Source organism: Sphaerodactylus townsendi, linkage group LG01, assembly GCF_021028975.2.
Source record: "Sphaerodactylus townsendi isolate TG3544 linkage group LG01, MPM_Stown_v2.3, whole genome shotgun sequence".
NCBI lineage: Eukaryota > Metazoa > Chordata > Lepidosauria > Squamata > Sphaerodactylidae > Sphaerodactylus > Sphaerodactylus townsendi.
Window position 1 is genome coordinate 187,207,099 of NC_059425.1, and position 13,316 is coordinate 187,220,414.

At 46.2% G+C, this 13,316-nt stretch overlaps 1 protein-coding gene across 2 annotated transcripts in view; it reads left to right on the top strand.

Moving 5' to 3' along the window:
* Window positions 1-13,316, top strand: part of MEIS1 (Meis homeobox 1) — a 229,257-nt gene that overhangs the window by 142,030 nt on the left and 73,911 nt on the right. The window lies entirely within an intron of this gene.

Here is a 13,316-nt window from a genome sequence, read left to right on the forward strand (position 1 = left end):
CAATTACTTGCCTGACAGGAGTCTGAGGTTCAGTGTAAGTTGCTCCTTCGGGGTATTCATCTTGGACCAAAATCCACCGGCACTCAGCACCATTCATCACTTCTACCTACATAAAATGATTGGGTAAACGGGAGGGTGAATTATCAGAGGGAAGTGGGGGGGGGGAATTGATTTTGAATACATTCAAGTGAGTGGCCTTGGAGGGAAAGGAGACACCAAGTCCACAAAGGTGCCGTTTGAAAACTTTCATTATATACAGCATTTTAATAGAAAGTAGCCCAATAACATTCATCAGCGTTCCGCTCTAAGCAGCAGCGAGGGGTATTTTTTCCCCCTTTTTGACCTAAACAGTTTTGTGTAATTGCACAGTGCTGATAAAGTACGTGCTGTGTTCCTTCTCTCAGGAAATATGAATTCGGGCAGGACGGCGGGTTAAATGCTTTTAAAATGATGTGTGGCTAAGCTCGAGTCCATTGACTGTGCATAATGGTCTCTCTTGGCGTTTGAAATTTCACAGCAACGCTTTATGTGGGAGCAGGGATAGGCAACGTCGCCGCGTCAGTGCTTTGAGCTTGAACGGTAGTCTTTGCACCAAGTGGCAATTCTTCTTAGCAGAAAACCAAGGGGCCTCCTAGATCCCTCGCAATTGGGGAGTTTGACGGTATAATCCCAAACACTTGTTCTCTTTTGAGTCCGTGGGTTTAGAACAGGGGTTTTCAACCACTCTGACCCTATGGGCACCTTTGGAATTCTGGCTCAGTGGGGTGGGCGCATCCACAAAATGGCTGCCCCAGGAGGTGGAGCCAGCCACAAAATGGCTGCCCCAGGAGGCAGAGCCAGACACAAAATGGCTGCCACAGTGAAGATGGTTATGTTTCAGTGGCAGCTGCTGCCAAAGCAACATTTTTAAAAAATGCACAGCCAATCAGATCTCCAGTGGCCCAATCAGCAGCCTTGCAGGGCAAAATCCCATTTGGCCCTCCCACTTTTTAAAAACACAGGGCAGGAAAGGTGTTGGTGAGTCCTCAGGGCACCACATTGAGGAATTTCAGTTTAGAAGGACTCCGTTTAGGATTGCACTGCAAGTCATCCCTCCGTTAACACTTGCTGAGGTAAATACGGCATGCCTGCAGGCTAAGATTCTAAACATGCTATCGTGGCAGCAAATTCCATCACAAGTCAACAGGACTTAATGTCCAAGTGAACATGCTTTGGGTTGAACCGTGAGTGAAGTTCTGAAACTGTCATTGCAGAAAACATTTTCAGTATGTTCCCATTTGTTTGTTTGGAAGACTTTCGTCTCTATAGAAACAGAGCGAGGGAGGAATGAAGGGCTAGGGACGCTGGATCTGTCCACACACCTGGATTCTCTAAGCGAGTTCAGTGGTTAGGTAATTGTCTAAACAAACTATTACAGAGAAGGGTTTTATCTCAGAATTGGCAGCTGTTATCACACCGTACCCTCTGCTCCTGCCTCCTTCTCATTGCTACTTATAGAAGAAGATTTGCCATTGATAAGCTCTGAAAGGTCCCTTCAAGGCAGTGAGAGAAAAAAAATCAGGTGCTGTGTTTGTGTCCCAACCTCTCTGCATCGAAGCTGTCCTGTGCGTTTTTGCAAGCATTTCCAGATCTTTGGGAATGGAATCCACACCTTACAGCAGCCTGTAATTCCTGTATCATGAAGGGATGTAAAAAGATGTCCGGTGTAAGGACCTTGGGTCTCCTTCACTGGGCGGCTTCCACAGTCTTTGCTTTTTTAAAAAAACACACACACACATAAAACCTTGAACAATAAAAGCTGTCATGGAAGGGTACCCAACCCTAGGGGAGGGTTTTAAGAGTAAGGACTCACTGGGTACCTTTTATTATGATTACCGCTGTTTAAACAAAATTTAGTATGTTTTAGTATGTTTTAATGATGGAGCCTTATGGGTCGTTGTTGTTTTAATTATATTGTTCGCTCCTGAATTCGTTGTATTAGTTCTGTTGTACACCGCCCAGAGCCCTTGGGGATGGGGCGGTATAAAAATTTAAATAATAAATAAATAAACAAACAAACAAACAAACAAACAAACAAACAAACAAACAAACAAACAAACAAACCTTTCCCGAGAGGGTGGTGAGCCCAATCACAAAATGGCGGCTGCAGGAGGTGGAGTCAGTCACAAAATGCCAGGGAGTGAGGCTCTGTACAACTAGAGTAGTAACTTCAACATTTCAGGGTGGACACTCTGTTCAATAGGATACTTTTAAATCTGCACCGGCAATCAGAAGTTCCACTGGCCACATATCCTACCTGGCCCTCCCGCTTTCTAGCAATATTTGGTGGGCACCAAGAAACGTTCTGGCAGGCGCCACAATGCCCATGGGCACCATGTCAGGACCCCCTGCTGTAATGTTTTCCTCGGACAGATTGCCTTACTGTCCAAAGCTGTGTTGATTTTTACACAAGCGAAAACTGCTGCTGTTGGGAATATTTGGCGACAAATTATATACACCCGGACATAGAATTTTATTTTTTTTAAGTATTGAAAACAGACGGGTTTACAGTATGATATGGTAAAAGCTGGGTTGGGTAAATGTGAAACCGAAACACGGTCCTTTTCCAATCATGGCTCCTGAGCTTTGTAAGAGCTAGGGACACGCCAGCCTGCTAAGGGGAGGAAAAGTCTTTGAGGTCCTTCAAACATCCATTTTGAAACAAACAAAAAAATCATTAAAAAAACCCCCTTCGTTCGCTACTGCAAGGCAGTGTCATTGCAATGTTGGGAAACCATTTCACAGCAGCTGGATCGCTCACGATCCACCGCTGGTTCTTTGCAATCGCTTCCGGGTTACCGCCGTGCCATCGTGCTCCAGTTACCACAATAACGCCATGCAAAGCGCTTTGTGGGGTTATTTCTAGGACAGATAATTGAACATTAATACTCGTTGACATTGTCATAGGAATGATATGTCAACCTGGCAGTGCTTGGGTGCTTACGTCTTCCGATTGGCTGCAGACAAAGGGAATGACTGTCACATTCACACCCGGGGCCTTACTTCAGAGGAGCCCAAACTGATATGGCCATTAATCATCGACTGCCATCTTGGTCCAAGATGCGGAACGTATCTGCGGAACGTTTGTCATGCGCAGGGTTTTTTTAAAAAAATAAATCTTCTCTAATGTTAGGATAAAAACCACGGAAGAGGGAAACAAATGGAAATTGTATTATGTTTCATTTTGTTGTTTTGTTTGGTACTGCTCGATGAATAGACAGTCCAAAGCATAGGTGAGGTGTTTACCGTAATGGTACACTCCAGTGATTCAATTTTGAAAAGACCTTGCTGATGGGTTATATTAAATCCTATAGCAGGAGTTAAATCTCACAGTGATTTATTTATCAATTGCCAATTAGTTAGCCAAGGGCTGTTGGTTGGTTCCTGCTTGCGTTTCATAATTTTGCTCATCAGAATTATGCCGACAGTTATTTTTAGCATAATCTGCGGTTACCCATCTAGCAAATCCAGTACACATTTAGCATATTTCCACCACCGACACCACCATTTTCTTTTCTGGTGAAGCCGCGTCCCATTAGAGAGAAATGACAAGCAGACAGGGAGCTATCACAAACCCTTTGGCAACTCTCAGAATTACATTTTCAAAAACAACAATGGGTAAACAGGACACCAGTAATTACACGGCGCTAGTATAAAATTGTTTATAAATAGGACCCTGGAGAACATCCATTATCAGATTTTGGTTAACATCACGGAGGAGGGGAAAATCCCAGAAGCTTTGCAGTCGTGAAAAAAAACCCCTCATCTTTAATCTGTAAGAGTCTGGATTATTTTTGTTGCGTTTGTAAATGAAACTATTTAATATCTGCTTGTGTATGTAATCGTAATAATTATGCACACAAGAGTTGACTTCGTATTGTCGAAGGCTTTCGTGGCCGGAATCACTGGGGTGTCGTGGGGTTTCCGGGCTGTACAGCCGTGTTCTAGTAGCATTTTCTCCTGACGTTTCGCCTGCATCTGAAGATGCCAACCACAGATGCAGGCGAAACGTCAGGAGAAAATGCTACTAGAATACGGACATACAGCTTGGAAACCACACAACACCCCAACAGTTGACTTTTTTGGGCGTAGTCAAGACCAATGCTTGGTTCCAGTGGAACTGGTGGAAGGCGTAAGACAGAACGTGCCCACCTTGTCTTTTGCGAAGACTCCTTACTAAGGACACTTTAGTGGGTAACTACTTTTGTTTCAGTCTTCTTGAACGAAGAGAGAAGGGCTGTCTGGGACAGAGTGGTAGCAGGCTCTCTTTCGGACTCCTATTGGCCAAATAAATTAATTGATCATGTGTTTCGACGTCCATGCATTTTTAATGGCCGTCATATCAGAAATGTGCTGAAAGCAACATTATGTCTAAATGCTTTCCCTTCCAAATCCATTGATTGAGCTTCTTCCTTCCTTCCTTCCTTCCTTCCTTCCTTCCTTCCTTCCTTCCTTCCTTCCTTCCTTCCTTCCTTCCTTCCTTCCTTCCTTCCTTCCTTCCTTCCTTCCTTCCTTCCTTCCTTCCTTCCTTCCTTTCTTTCTTTCTTTCTTTCTTTCTTTCTTTCTTTCTTTCTTTCTTTCTTTCTTTCTTTCTTTCTTTCTTTCTTTCTTTCTTTCTTGAGTGGTCCTCGCCTGGGCTTATAAGCCAAGGGTCCTCGCCTGGGTTTATAAGCCAATGTTCATTTGCTTTATCCCCCTGACTGCAAACCTTTTGGGAAAGCATATCCGTTTGGCCTTTTGTTTGCAGATTCTCTCGTTACCTTCCTCAAGTGCTGGGACGGGGCGGGGGGGGGGGGGAGAATCCCTGTGTGCTCATGGCATAGAGCTTCCTTTGTCCAGATCACGGGAAGAGGGGGTTGCAAACAAGGTGGCTATCAGCACGTTTCCTCCAACTGGTCAGCAGAAACAGTTCAATTCGGGTTGATATGGGCACTTCACGTATCTCCAGGTGTCTCACTGAGTACTGTCTTCTGTAGACGTCTTTGGCATGCCTAAAGGTGTGATGCAGCTTAGACTTTAGTTTGCCCAATCGAAATAGCAGGGGGGTGTTGTGAATCTCAGTGTAGCATTCCAAGTGCAAGAGGCTCATGGAGCATGTGTTTGTTTCCGTTGGCTTGGATAAGAAATGAGCTGGCTCTTCAGCTCCTGGAACACCTCCTCAGCTTAAGCCTTTTACGGTGTTTACATCCAGAATCCAAGCACAGCTTATGAGGAAGTAAATCCCGCAGCTCAATCGATGGAACTCATTCTCCTCAGTGTTCAGGAAAGGAGTGTGACTTGAATCTGCGAGCCGCTTAGGAGACCCATTGGTAGGAATGGGTTTGGCCGCCATTTTGATGTCTGGAAAGGCAATTGTACTGCCTGGTTATTTCACACGTTTTAAGAAGACTGAACTTCCAGGGCAATGGACTTCAGCCTGCTGTCTGAAGGAGAGCCAGGTCCCCATTTCATATTGATTTCTGTTTGATATTGGCCTTCCTGCTCCATGACCCATGGGGAGGAGATGACAACAATAACAGTGTGAGTGTTTGTGTGTGGTGATCTGGTTCATGCTCCACAACATTGAGTCAGTGGAAATCCACAACAGATGGGTATGTTTCCTTCAGCCTTTGGAAGTAGGACCAGCCAAGCAAGGACATCTCGTGGTTCTGTTCACTTAACTACCCAGGCGTATATTACTAAATAGCCTCCCAAAGATTAATATGGACATCAAAGTTGGTTCTACTTTTTGTTGAGATGGATTGACTCAATAAAGGAAGCTGTGACCTTCACTTTGCAAGACCTGAATGCTGCTCTTAACAGCAGAACGTTTGAGAGGCCATTAATTCATAGGATGGCCAAAAGTGACTTGACACACTTCACACACACACTTCACACACACAGTTTTTCTAAGGGCAATGTTTTGAACACAAGGCTTAAATATTTCCTATTATTGGTGGGCAGAGCTGCAGTGAGAGGGGACTGCGCCTGGGGGATGCGTGTGCCTTGCGCCCCTGCCACGCCCCTGCCATGCTGTGCCCCCGGTGTATCACACACACACCCAGTCCCCTTGGCGCTACGCCACTGTTGGTGGGTATGATTTTCCCCCCAGTTCAGTCCATTCATCTTCTTCCTCCAACACCAGCTTTTCAGAGTGCAGTCCTAAACTAGTTGAGTCAGAATCCTACTTAGGTCTATTCACTGGGACTTGCTCTTAGAATTGCACCATAAGTCACTTAGCAGACATTTCCCAGCTCGAAAATAAGAAGGATCCCGCTTAACTTCCCCTCCTGGACTCTTACATGGCCCAATTTCTACTACTGTTGTTTCCTCAGTCCTAAATGAATTCCTATTAAGCAAGCAACCTTCCTCTCCCCAACCCCCAGTTGACCCTTATGGGTTCTACGTTCTTGGGAGCCTCAATGAGTGGGGTTGGGTCATTTAGAGGAATGACTTTTGTTCAACTAAAGTGTTAAATTCCTCTGTTAGGGTTTGGGGGGGGAGGTTTGTTTGGGGTTGGGTTTTTTTGCAAGCCCATGGAAGTCCTTTGGTTAGACCTCACTTGGAGTATTGTGTTCAGTTTTATGCACCACAGTTTAGGAAGGGATGTTGATAAACTCGAACATGTCCAGAGGAAGGTGATAAAGACGGTGAGGTGTCCGGAGACCCAAGTCTTATGAGGAAAGTTGAAGGAGCTGGGTATGTTTAGGCTTGAGAGGAGACAATTGAGAGGTGATGTAACAACCATCTTCACATATTTGGAGGGCTGCCATATAGAGGTGGGGGGTGGACTTGTTTTCCGCTGCCCCAGAAGGTCAAACTAGAACCAACGGGTCGAAATTAAATCAAACGAGTTTTTTGGCTCAACCTTAGGAAGAATGTCCAGACAGCTAGAGCGGTTCCTCAGGTGCAGGGAACATAAAAACATGAGAAAGAGCCTGCTGGATCAGACCAGAGTCCATCTAGTCCAGCACTCTGCTACTCGCAGTGGCCCACCAGATGCCTTTGGGAGCTCACATGCAGGATGTGAAAGCAATGGCCTTCTGCTGCTGCTGCTCCTGAGCACCTGGTCTGCTAAGGCATTGGCAATCTGAGATCAAGGAGGATCAAGATTGGTAGCAGTAGATGGACTTCTCCTCCATAAATCTGTCCAAGTCCTTTTTAAAGGTATCCAGGTTAGTGGCCATCACCATCTGCTATGGCAACATATCCCAAGGGGCTCTATTTCTTTGGAGGCTTTTAAGTAGAGGCTCGATTAGGGGTCTGCAACCTGTGGTTCTCCAGATGTTCATGGACGACAATTCCCATCAGCCCCTGCCAGCATGCTGCCAGCATCCTGGCAGGGGCTGATGGGAATTGTCATCCATGAACATCTGGAGAAGCGCAGGTTGCAGACCCCTGGCTAGTTGGCTATGTGACAGCATTGTTGATTCCATGAATTTAGGCAGATGGGAGGGTGGGATATGAAGAGATGGGCCAGTGCGTTGGCTTCTTCTGAGCAAGGAGCAGGGGTCACTGGAGGAGTACTGGAGGAGGGGCAAGATTTCCATGAATTTCTCACATTAAGAAGGGGGTTGGATTAAGTCACCCTTGCAGTACCTTCCAGCCCTACATTTCTATGAAATCTGAACTGTCAGTAATAATGAAAACCAAGTACAAAATTTCACTCTCACAGTGTGCAAAATGAATGAGATTTCACATCTTAATGTTACCTTTCCACCCAATCAAGGGTCTCCGACGCAGCCCCCCTCCCAAGCTGCTGAGCAATCCCGTAATTTCCCAGTCAGGTATAATATAACCCACTGGGTTCCTTAGCTACAAGAAAGGGAGCAATTATTTCATTTATCTGCCCGTTAGTAACATCAGCTATAAAAATTTACTCTCCCAGACCGGCTTCTGAAGTGTGCAAAATCAATGAGATTTCACACCGTGAATTTGCATACATAAAAGCATTTTCTAGTGAGAAAGCAGAATTTCTAAAGTTTTCCAGCTGAAACTACTTTATTATTCATATATGCAGCATCGTGGATTTAGGCTTTTCAGCTGCAGGAACGGTTGGCGCTTGAGCTAGAAAAAGTGTAACTTGTAGAGAATAAAAATGATTTTTATAAGACTGTGTGACAAAATACACAGAGTGGAATGTTTTCAGTGACCGTTGTGGAATGGGCTTTCTTTAGTTTAGAAGGTCATCAGACTCAACTTGAGTATGTCCCTTAAAGTGTCCATTCTATTAAGAAGAAGAGTTGGATTTATATCCCCCCTTTCTCTCCTATAAGAGACTCAAGGGGGCTGACAAACTCCTTTCCCCCCCCCCCCCCCCCCAACAAACACCCTGTGAGGTAGGTGGGGCTGAGAGAGCTCAGCAGAACTGTGACTAGCCCAAGGTCACCCAGCTGTTGGAGCGCACAGACTAATCTGAATTCCCCAGATAAGCCTCCACAGCTCAAGCAGCAGAGCAGGGAATCAAACCCAGTTCCTCCAGATTAGAGTACACCTGCTCTTAACCACTACACCACTGCTGCTCCTGTCTCCTGAGAAATTGGAGTAGGGGTTATTTGCCTTATTTCCTTATTACTGTAGATTAGGATCAACAGCCCCATCAAAGGACGGGGGCGAATCATGTCTTGGAAGCGGGTGCCTGCGCTGGTGGATCTGCCCTCCCCGGGGAACCTACTGGGGCAGAAATGCCTCTGAGCAGCCCTGGGTTTGTGGAGGTTGCAACGCAGCCTGGTGATGTAAATCCATGGAGTTCAATGCAGCTTTTTCGGTGGTGGAGAGGTTTTCCTTGTCTGTTGCCTCCCCACACCACCGAGAAGCCCTCTTGGAGGTGGTGTGGTGCAGTCAGTGGTGGAGCTATAAGGGAATGTGGGGTGCGCTGTGCACCGGGTGCACACCTGGGGGCAGAAAATCACCTCAGGCCTCTCCCCTGCCCCCGCCCCCTGGCACCCCCTGCGGCGCCCCCCACCCCTTTTCCCACGTTTACCTTAGTTCCTTTCCTTTTCCTAGAACTTTTTCAGGCTGAAAAAAGGCCTGTTCACAGTACAGGCAAAAAATGGCCTGAGGAACTACAGTTCCCAGGAGACCTTGGGGCTCACAAGGTCTCCTGGGAAGTATAGTTCCCATCAGGCTGTTTTTAAGCCTGAACTGTGAATAGGCCTTTTTTTTCAGCCAGGAAAAGGAAAGGAATTAAGGCAAGTGTGGGAAGGGGGCACGCCGCGAGGCGGGTGCAGGGGGGTCATGGGGGGAAATATAGACTTCCATGCTGGAAGGGGCTGATGGGAATTGTAGTCCATAACATCTGGAGTGCCAAAGGTTTGCCACCATGGGCCTATCAAGTGTTATTAAAAATGGGTGGAGCCAGGTGTGGCTTTTGTTCAGCAAAACTTCTGATTGGCCACTGGAGATTTAATTGACTGTGCAGATTTAAAAAAACAACAACAACATTGCTTTGGCCGTAACTGCCTCCACAGCACAAGGATGCTCAGTCTGAAGGTCAGCCATTTTGAGGGTGCCCCCACCACCCCAAGTCAGAATTCCTAAAGTGCCTACAGACCCAAAAAGGCTGAAGTTCCCTGATGGATCTACCTCTCTTTCCCCACTAATCTTGCACAAATTTCCTCTCAGTGGTACAATCCCTGTCCTGGATGACTTCAGCTGAGCCTTTTTCGGAGGCCAGGTGGGGCCTTCCCTCTTCCCTTTTCCTCCTGTGGAAAAGCTGGTTGGCACTGACCCCTCCCACATTCCTCCACAGGAGTAGCTGGAGGTATCGTTTTCCAAGAGGCAACTCTTCCTCCTGCTCTCTGAGAATGTACAGAAAGGCAAGAGGCAACCTTAGCTTACTTGTCTCCCCATTTTATGCTGCCGGTTTTGGCTCCTGGCTGAACATGGATGGGCTGGCTGTATTCTGGGGATATTAAGCAGATCAGCAAATATATACAGTCAAACCAATACTAAAAAATTGAATATTGGTGATACTGACTCTTTCAATTGATTGGAACGCAATAGGAGTGTTGCAGGTTTCGTGCCTTATGGAAAATGCTTATGACATCCTATACAATGCCTTTGAGAATTTATTACTAAGTACAGTCCCATTACGTTTCTTAAGTTGCCTATGTGCCCTCATTATATGTTTTGTCATTACCTTTATATCCAGTTGAATATTACTTATCATATAAGCACAATATATCTTTATGAATAATCTTTAGGAGCAGCAGTGGCGTAGGAGGTTAAGATCTCATGTATCTAATCTGGAGGAACCGGGTTTGATTCCCAGCTCTGCCGCCTGAGCTGTGGAGGCTTATCTGGGGAATTCAGATAAGCCTGTACACTCCCACTCCCATTAGCCTGTACACTCCCACACACGCCAGCTGGGTGACCTTGGGCTAGTCACAGCTTCTCGGAGCTCTCTCAGCCCCACCCACCTCACAGGGTGTTTGTTGTGAGGGGGGAAGGGCAAGGAGATTGTAAGCCCCTTTGAGTCTCCTGCAGGAGAGAAAGGGGGGATATAAATCCAAACTCTTCTTCTCTTCTTCTTCTTTATGAACAGTTTATGAATTATCTATTGAATTTATACTCAAACTAATTGCATATACCAATTAGCTCATTGCCTGGTATCACTATATATACAGTCCATGTTTCTTAGGCTTGGCTGGCCTAAAAAATGTTAGTGTTGTATTCTGGGGATTCCAGAACAATCTAATTTGGGGCTTAGGTTTGTTTTTTCCTGTAGTGGGACAGTAACATTGATCAACCTTCAAAGTATTATGTATTTATTTTATTTGGGCCCACTTTTCTCCCCAGTGGGGACCCAAAGTAGCCTAGATCATCCTTCTCTCCATCATCATGCACAACAACCCTGAGAGGTAGATTAATCTGAGAGCATATGACTGGCCCAAGTTCCCTAATGCTCTCTATTCTGGCTCTCGTGGGTTTTCTGGGTAGTATGACCCATGGTCTGATAGGTTTTTGTTCCTAATGTTTCACTGGCATCTATGCAGGTAAAACATTAGGAGTAAAAGTGCCAGACCATGGCTACCCGGCCCAGAAAACCCACAACCTCCAGTTGATTTTGATCATGAAAGCCTTTGACAATACACACTCTATTTCTTCTCTATATGAGCTACCACACTGGTAGCTCACATATTTCTGCTCTTCCTTTGTCTTACAGACGACGGACGTTAGACATATGAGAATAATACTGACAATTATGACTTCTTCAAGCTTCGTACGCGGGCTAAATTTGTGTTGCTAAGCTGGAGAGACAATCCAGTTTGTTATGGCACGTTTTCTGTAAACATGAGGATCCCTAAGATTTGTTCTGCTTTAATGTATTGTCGAAGGCCTTCACGGCCGGAATCACTGGGGTGCTGTCTGGTTTCCGGGCTGTATGGCTGTGTTCTAGCAGCATTCTCTCCTATAGGAGAGAATGCTGCTAGAACACGGCCATACAGCCCGGAAACCAGACAGCACCCCTTCGTTCTGCTTTATTGAAAAGCAGAATTCTCTCTCTCTCTCTCTCTCTCTCTCTCTCTCTGCCTTGTCTGTACATAGGAAGCTTTTTATCTCATGTATAATTGAGAACCAATGCAAATAACTCTGAGGAGGTGATTTAAATATTGGGGTGGGGACCAGAAGCCCCACTGATCTTTGGGTGTGGTCTGTTTCCAGCATTTTGCACTCTGGTATTTAAGTGGCTAAAAAGATAGTAACAGTTCTTGCTAGCCTCTTTCCAAAGCCCGACCAGGCCATGATAGACTCAGTCATGTGACTGGGGCAATTTGGTCAATGAACGAAAGACTCCTCACAATGGAAAGAGTTGAGTGAGGCCGGCCCTAGGAACCCGAGACTGCCCTGCTGTGGGCAGTGAATTTCTTCCAGTCGGCTTGGCCTTCCCTATATGTGCATCCTTTGCCTTCCCTTTAGTTTGTTACTTCCCTGTGCTCCAAATGAACCTGCCGTATATTGAATCAGGCTATTGGCCCATCGGTATGGTCTGTTCAGGTTGGCAGCCGCTGTCTGGGATCTATGAGAAGAGGTCTTCTCATTCGCCTTCTACCTGATTGTTTTCATTGGAGCTGCTGGGAATTGGACCGGATCACCTGCTGCCTTGGTCATTTTAACAGAAGCTCTTGGGACCTTCTGTCTGCCCAGCAGATGCTCTACCACTGAGCCACTTCTCCTCTTATATTCTGAAGAGGTAACAGGAAAGGAGAAGGACTCACTTGGAGGTGACTGACTGTATGAAGGATGCCACAAGGCTGTTAGCAATAGGGCGTTTTGACAGACATTGATTCATAGGGACACCATGAACCGGAAACGACTTGACGGCATTTAATACACAGAGAAAATGGTAGTCCTCTGTCTTGTCATCTCCCTCTTTCCTGTGATATTTAGGGCTACACATTCTCTATGGCCCATTGCTCATGGAACACTTACCTCGGGCCTTTTAGCTGTGCGGTGGGGTTGAAGTGTGGTCTCCTCAGGTTTTTCTGTTTACACATGAAGAGGCAGCCCAGTTCTTTCCTGCTGCTAATCTCAACAGACCTCTGTTTCCTGGTTCTCTTAACTCCACCACTCTTGAAGGCACAGATCTCATAACACTTAGTAGTCCCGATACTATAGAGCTGATATTCCCCTGCCCTTTCCTCTCCTGGAGCCAGAAACAGACCCTGCTTGGGCTCTTCCTTTCAAAAGCCAGTTCTGTTACACTGATATAACAAAATGAGCATTAGAGAAGCAGGAAGGAGCCTGCAAGGTGGAATGGGGCAACAGGGAAGGCATGGATGGCAGTGGGAAGGGTGGAACTGTGCAGGCTGGCCATGGGCAGAAGGAAGAAGTCAGCGTGGAACTGTGCTTACGGGAAAGTTTCCCGGCTCAAGTGGTGAAGCAAAATTAAATCCATTCTACCAATGGTCTCACTTGTGGCAGGGAGACTAGAAAGTGAATGTGGGGATTGCGGAGATAGAGCGGTACAAGAGATCTTCCTGCAACAGACTTCTGCCCCCATCGCGTAGCAGATGTCTTGTGTGTAATTGACTTATATGTTTCTATGCTTCTGCAAATGGCTGTCAGGGTATTGGAGTGGGATAGGGGAAATTCATGGAGTAATGGTGGGTGGAATCCTGCAGCTCTGCTGCACTGACTAGAGAAAGTGTGTTTGTGGGGTGGGGGGTTTACCGGCAGGAGGGAATTCCCACTGATGTAAGGGCCTCCTTCTGTGCTTCAGGCAGGCATGGTGTGGTCAGGTCTAGTCCAACAGGTCAAGGCATAGGAGATCAGGCAAAGAGGCTGGAGCTCAG